Raw genomic sequence first — 6989 nt, forward strand, 5'->3', positions numbered from 1 at the left:
AAAAACCCCGAATCTGTTTCAGGGATGTCGTAATTGGTGTCTTCCTGCGTTCTCAGTCACAGTTGCCGAAAATTCTTACTGAGCAAGACATAATCTTTTTTTAATTCCTACAGTTTGAGAAATGTGATTCTTAACTGGGGAAATAGATGTGTCTTGGGTTCGCACGTTGAGCCAACCAAACCTGGCACGTTGGCCCCGCAGTGACGTGCCATCTGCTCTGCCCTGGCTGCCTCGGCCTTACCGGCGCTGGTCGTGGCTAAAGGTCACTGTACTGAGGAAGTCCTGAACTTCCTTTGGTGGTTGAAGATAACGTTGGAGGCTACGAGACGAACAAGAGGGCTGTTGCGCTTCTTAAGAAACTGAAGGCCTGGAATAATATCAAGAAGGTCTGTGCCTCTGAGCAAAAGCGCGCTGGCAAAGGGCAAAGTGAGACACCGCGGGGTGTGCACGGCAGGGGACCCTGCATCATCTATCACGGGGACTATGGTATCGAGGCCTTGAGGAACATCCCTGGCTCCCTAATTCTCCTCTCCCTTTAAAAGGAATGATTCTGCTTAATGTAAAAGCAAAACTGCACGTTTGGGAACTTGCTCCTGCTGGACACCGTTTTTGATTTGCTTTCAGCAAGTCAGATGATCTGTAGGGCACTTGAGCCCTTCAAGAGTAACTACCACCTTCCCAGGCACAAGACGCTCAACACAGACCTCGGCAGAACCCTGGAAAACCCCAGAGCACCGCGCAAGAAGAGTCATCGCAGCGTCCTGAAGAAGAATCCGCTGAAAAACCTGAGAGTCGTGTTGAATCTGACTAAACCCACGTGCAAAGACCGTGCAGCTAGGCATCATTCTTCGCCAGGCTGAGAATCACAAACTCCAGGTGGATAGGGCAGCGGCGGTGGTAGAAGCCGGATCCGATGGGGAGGGATTCCAGGCAAGAAGGTTTTTGTAGGGAAGAAAGGAAAGAAGGCTGTTGGCATAAAGACGCAGAAGAAGCCTTCGGTGGGGGGCTGGGGGAGGAGGCCGCAGCTACCATGAAACCGGCCGCTGGGGAGCCCGCAGAAAAGAAAACCCACCACAGAGGAGAAGAATCCTGACGCATAAACTTAGATGTGTGTATCCCTTGAAGGTCAAATCATTTTGGACAGCTCACTTTGAATAAAGACCTGATCAAAGAGGCAGTGAGAAACACACACACACACACACACACACACACACGCCCTCGAATCTGGCTCCGCGCCGCCCCCCTGCCAGTGTCCCTGTTCGGCCTCCACTCTCTGGAGTGGAGAGAATCGCGCCCGCCGGGGCTTGGTCCCCGCTCCTCCCCCCATCCCACCCCAAAGAGCCTGAACGTCGCCACAGCTGCCGGGCGCTGCGCAGGCACCTGCCACAGGACGCCGCAGGATCGCCGCATCGCTGTCTTCACAGGAAGACAGCGGGGAGGGGCAAGCCCTACTGTGTGCCGACCCCCGAGGGCGCCCCGGATCGCCCAGGCGGTCCCCTGACCCCAGGAGCTGTGGTCGGAGGATGCCCGGAGCATCGCGCAAGAAGTCAGGTGGTGCCAGCGCGCCGGAATGCTGCGGAGCCTGGAAGGAGGCTGGGAGAGGCGTGCAGTCCTGGCGCCCCCGGCCCAGCCCCTGGGCCCGCCCACCCCGCCTCCAGGCAGCCCTCCACCCAAGGGAGAAATGCTCTTGGATCTTTATCTTGACGAGGAGAAAGAAAATGAACTTTTGTTACCCTCCTTTTCTACTTTGCTAGGAGATCTTGATCACCCAGGAGGAAGCTTTACCTGAAACTGTTCATGTAAATTGCTTGACACTTGAATTGGTTGCTGAAACATTAAAGGATCTCAGAGGACTTTTTTAAAGCTCTACAGGAGTTGACTCTGCCTAAAGGGATCAGTAGCAGGAACAGACTCTACCTTACCTTCCAGTCCCACGGTAGGATTTCCTGAGCCGGCTTTACTGTGGGAGAGCTGCTAGGGCTGTGTTTCCTGAGACTGGCTTCAGAGTTTTCAGTTCCTCCTTTTCTGGAAGCAGAATTCTTCCTGGAGAGATAATGTTGTCTGTACCTCCCTATCCCAAAAACACGCCCTAAAACATAACCCTCTTAAAACTTAGAGGTGGTCCCTCCCATGTTATATTTCTTTGTGATCTAAAGCCTATGAATAATTTCTATCTCTGTAAAATAGGGGCATACAATATGGGAATGCGTATAATAAAATGCATCAGAGAGCAACGTTTTGACATGACCAAACTCGTGAATTCTCCCCACTGTCACCTCATTAACAGCATTTACCAAGATTGTCATTTATTCATTCAACAAACATGTATGGAGACCCTGTGATGATCCAGAGGTGCCAGGTGCTGGGGATATAAACCTGCAGAGGACATGGGCCCTGCTTTTCATCATCGCTCCATCTCACCTATGCCCATCCCCATATCTGGCAGATGCTCTACGAGAGGTATGGACACAAGAGCAGCCTTGGAGGGACACTTCCTGCAGAAGCCAACAGAGGATAGACGCCCCCTTCACAGCACTTTATCACAGTACTTCTCACTCTTAATGTAACTGCACATGTCATTATCTTTTCCACTATTCTGTAAGGGCCATGAAGAAAAGAGCCACTTCCCCCTTAGAGTTTGGACTCCTAAATCAGTGACTATGTGAGTCCATGAGTTGTCACCAAGGTGCTGAGGCTGTATTTTTTTAAATGCTTGTAGTTGACAGTAAACAGTTGTGTGCATTTATGGAAGTCCTTGAGAGTTTCTGGCATTCCCAGAACCACAGGTCACATGCAGCCCTCCAGAACGTTCTAGGCCTCAGCAAACATGACCAGGCCTCTTGGCCGGGCCTGGCCAATTCTGGATGGTGGTGATCCGACCCAGGGCCTTCTGGCAGACTGTGAGATCTTCAGGAGGCCAAGCCGAGGGGTGATTTGGGATCTTCTTCACCAAATAACGTATTCTGGAAATCCTATTAGATGTAATGCATGTGTCCTCCCTCGCTGGTCTTCTTTCCTGCAGCCCTCTTGTTTCTTGCTCTTTCAGGGAAAGGAAACTTAGGCCGGAACCTGTGGAACTGCAGCATCTGTTAAGATATCAGTTCATCATTTTGGCCTTAGAATATCTTACTGAAAAAAAATTCTTTTTTCTATTAAAGCTATAAACTTCTCTAAAGTCTTAAAGGAGAATATCACTCTGAAGTGTGAAAATGTATTTGCCTAAAAGCCAGGGTGAACGATCTTGTGTTTCATCACCTTCACCTTCCCTCAGGTCAAGACTCTCTTGTTCTCAGGCAGAAATAGAGACACAGATGTGTCTCTAGAGAACGAACAAACGTATGGACACCAAGAGGGGAAAGCGGGGGTGGTGGTGGGATGAATTGGGAGATTGGGATTGACATATATACAGTAATATGTATAAAATAGAGAACTAATAAGCACCTGCTGTATAAAAAAATAAATAAAATAAGACTCAGGAAAAAAAAGACTCCCTTGTTCTCTAAATCTCACTTTCTGCCTCTCGAGTCTTTTTTTCCTCCTATGAATTTCATCATGCTCTAAGAGCTCCTAAAGCAACAAACTCAAGGGAGTAATGCTCTTTACACTTCTGAATCATCACATCAACTCCCTCTGAAATAATTCCAACATCAATCTTACCTATCTTCCTCTAAAAGGTGTAAAGTTCAAAGACATACCAGCTGTCTACCCCATTCCAAGATTCTGAGCTTGTTGGCTGACCTTGGCTGGTACTTGTATCTATTTACCTTTGAACTGAGCAGAATGGGAGTTTGATTTCCTTGACACACTCCAGAAAGCTTCTACTCACAGACGACATGCATCTATTATAATAAACCTGAAGAGCAAGTTAAGTAAGTGTTTAGATTCCCACCCTCATTTCTTCTTTCCCTTCTCTACTATCAACTCACTTTTTGAAAGTAGTTCTTTTAAGTCAAATGAATATTCATAATCTGCCACAAATATGTATTGATTGTGTGCTACATTCAGGGCATTATGTTAGACTCAAAGGACCCAAAGGGCTGTACACCAGAGCATTTGGGAATTTCATGAGAAGGTGCTCCAGGACCATCAATGAGTGGTGCCCACAGGCAGAGTAGGAGAGCCAGCTGTCTGCAGGCAAAAAGCTTGGGGCATGTGGTAAAGCCTTCACCAAGGGCATCAGACTGGCCGAGCCAGGAGGAGAGAAGGAGCACTCCAAGCAAGAGGAAGCACAGTGGGCAAACCCACAAGAACTGACAGTGTGACGCATGTTTGGGAAACAGCTGTGCCCTTTAGTCAAGCACGGACTTATTCACTTATGTAAAAAACAGTTATATGGTGCCTTGTCCATGCCAGGTCCTGTTTACTTGGAGGAGAAATACTCCCATGTGGAAGATCACTGGGCACTGCTTCACCTTTCTCTCAAAATGGAAACAGAAACTTGGTAGGATATGGCCTTGTGCAGCAAAATAAGAAGTGCCAAGTTCTGCTACAATTAAAGGGAAAATGGTGAAGCTGCAGTTCAGAAAGCTGGGTTCCTGGTCCTTGTCATCAGTATGACAATATCGATGTGATATGACATATCAATATGCAAATATTCCTGATAAAAATAAAGCACGTGTTCCTCTTCAAGTGGAACCCAGTAGAATAATGTCAGAGTTATTGAAGAGTGTGCTAAATGTCACATACTATCCACAGGAGCTAGGAAGAAGCCCATCTAATAATTTTTTAAAAACCGTCAATTCTGGGCTTCCCTGGTGGTGCAGTAGTTGAGAGTCCGCCTGCCGATGCAGGGGACACAGGTTCGTGCCCCAGTCCGGGAGGATCCCACATGCCGCAGAGCGGCTGGGCCCGTGAGCCATGGCCACTGAGCCCGCGCATCTGGAGGCTGTGTTCCGCAATGGGAGAGGCCACACAACAGTGAGAGGCCCGCGTACCGCAAAAAAAACAAACAAAAAACAAAAAACCTCAATTCTGCAAGTATATTGGGAGGCCTACTGTGTTCTGCCCTGGGGGATACAGAAGAAGATTATTACCTAGAAATAATGAGACCATCCTCAAGGAAGTACAAGAGAGCTGAGCTGGGATTTTTACATAGGAAATAATTTGAAGTACAGTGCAAAGGCAACACATTAAAAATGTCATGTTGTATAGACATGTGCTATAGAGATCTGGAAAGGCAATATTGGATGGAGTGATCAAAGATCAGTGACCAACATGCTTCCTATATGTTGGTCTTTGCTCTAATGTTCCCAATCCAATGTATCTTCAAGAATCATCCAAGACAGATGGATTATTCCTTTTCTGATGATCCAAACTTACGGCCATACCTATTCATATTTCTACCCCTTACCTTCTCCAGTCCAGACCCACAGCTAAATGACCTGTACAAACTTTACCACCCTTAAAATTGTCTTCTGCCCTCTCGCTTCATCTCACTTCAAAAAAAAAAAAAAAAAAAAAGCCAAGACTGTATGTAATTCAAAAGCATCTGCCACCTTTGCCCTTGCTTTTGTAGCCCAAAGAGTGGATTTTTAGGAGCTCACACATTTTGATGTCAGACCCTGGCTCTGAATTGGTTTGCATGCTTCTTAGATACAGGACTATAGACAAATTATATCTCAAAGTTCCATTTTCCTCATCTGAAAAACAGGACGATCGTACCTCAGAGGGCTGTGGTGATGATTCCAGATGATTTAGGTTGAGGTACGAAGTGTGTGGCACAGAGCCTGGCGTGGCGTGAGTGCCGAAAACACAGTGGGCCACCAACGTTTACCATTTCCTCTTACCATTCAAGGTAGGCACTGGGATTTTATTTCAAGTCCCTCACACCAAATCTAGCACAGGGTAGGGGCTTGATAAATATCTGATGAATGACTAAAAGAGCAGGTGGATGGATTACACTGAGAGATAAAGTCCTGTATTTGTTTTTCTGCCATAGGAGATTTAAAGTTTATATCTTTTTTAAATATAAATTTATTTGTTCATATTTATTTTTGGCTGCATTGGGTCTTCATTGCTGCATGGGCTTTCTCTAGTTGCGGCGAGCGGGGGCTACTCTTCATTGCAGTGCGTGGGCTTCTCATTGCGGTGGCTTCTCTTGTTGCGGAGCACGGGCTCTAGACACGTGGGCTCAGTAGTTGTGGCGCACGGGCTTAGTTGCTCCGGGGCATGTGGGATCTTCCCAGACCAGAGCTTGAACCCGTGTCCCCTGCATTGGCAGGCAGATTCTTAACCACTGCACCACCAGGGAAGCCCCCTAAAGTGTATATCTTAATCCTCCAAATTTTATTCCTACTTGGGACTTACAGTATTCTTTAAACAGTGTTTTTGGTTCTACTTTTAAGAAATAACAAAGTAATAATAATAATTATAAGAATTTAGAAGTTGAATGGCTCTAAGAACAGATGCTATTCTTCACCACTAGATGGCATCTACCAATAATAACACCCAAAACACCACGCATACTCTGATAGGAAATAATTCTAAAGAAATGAATACAGAAAAGGCATATATACTCACACATATATGCATATATATTTACCTTTGACATATGGTTTCTTTTCCATATTGGTTATGAACTTAGAGCTGCCAACAGTTTGACAAACCCTTGCTTTCTAGTCTCCTGTAACATTTTTAGTTGTTAAACTCTAAGCACCCTCAATGTGCAAGACATTTCATAGTACCTGGTGATGACTCTCCAAATCTTTCTATTGTGTTGATGGAAAACTTACCCCTGGTTAAAAGAAAAAGTTAGAAAAAGCTGAAAGCCTAGGGAGAAAATAAAAAGGCAGACGGACCCTTCTGCCAGACTTCATCATCCCTTTATTCATTCAACAGCTGGGGGACCAGGCTCCAGAACTGTACCAGGGTTATAGTGGTAAATAAGAGTCACTTTTGAGGATGTACTTGCTCTCCCATAAAGAAAAACTATCCAAATATTAAGAGACAGATATTTATAAGACGACATTTAAATCATATAAGAGGACAGG

The 6989-nt window shown here is 46.0% G+C and overlaps 1 pseudogene; it reads left to right on the forward strand.

Moving 5' to 3' along the window:
- The first annotated feature begins 207 nt into the window (after positions 1-207).
- On the forward strand, positions 208-1100 carry LOC132488482 (large ribosomal subunit protein uL4-like; annotated as a pseudogene).
- The last annotated feature ends 5889 nt before the right edge of the window (positions 1101-6989 follow it).

The sequence above is a fragment of the Mesoplodon densirostris genome, chromosome 1 (assembly GCF_025265405.1).
Source record: "Mesoplodon densirostris isolate mMesDen1 chromosome 1, mMesDen1 primary haplotype, whole genome shotgun sequence".
In the NCBI taxonomy this organism is placed as follows: Eukaryota; Metazoa; Chordata; class Mammalia; order Artiodactyla; family Ziphiidae; genus Mesoplodon; species Mesoplodon densirostris.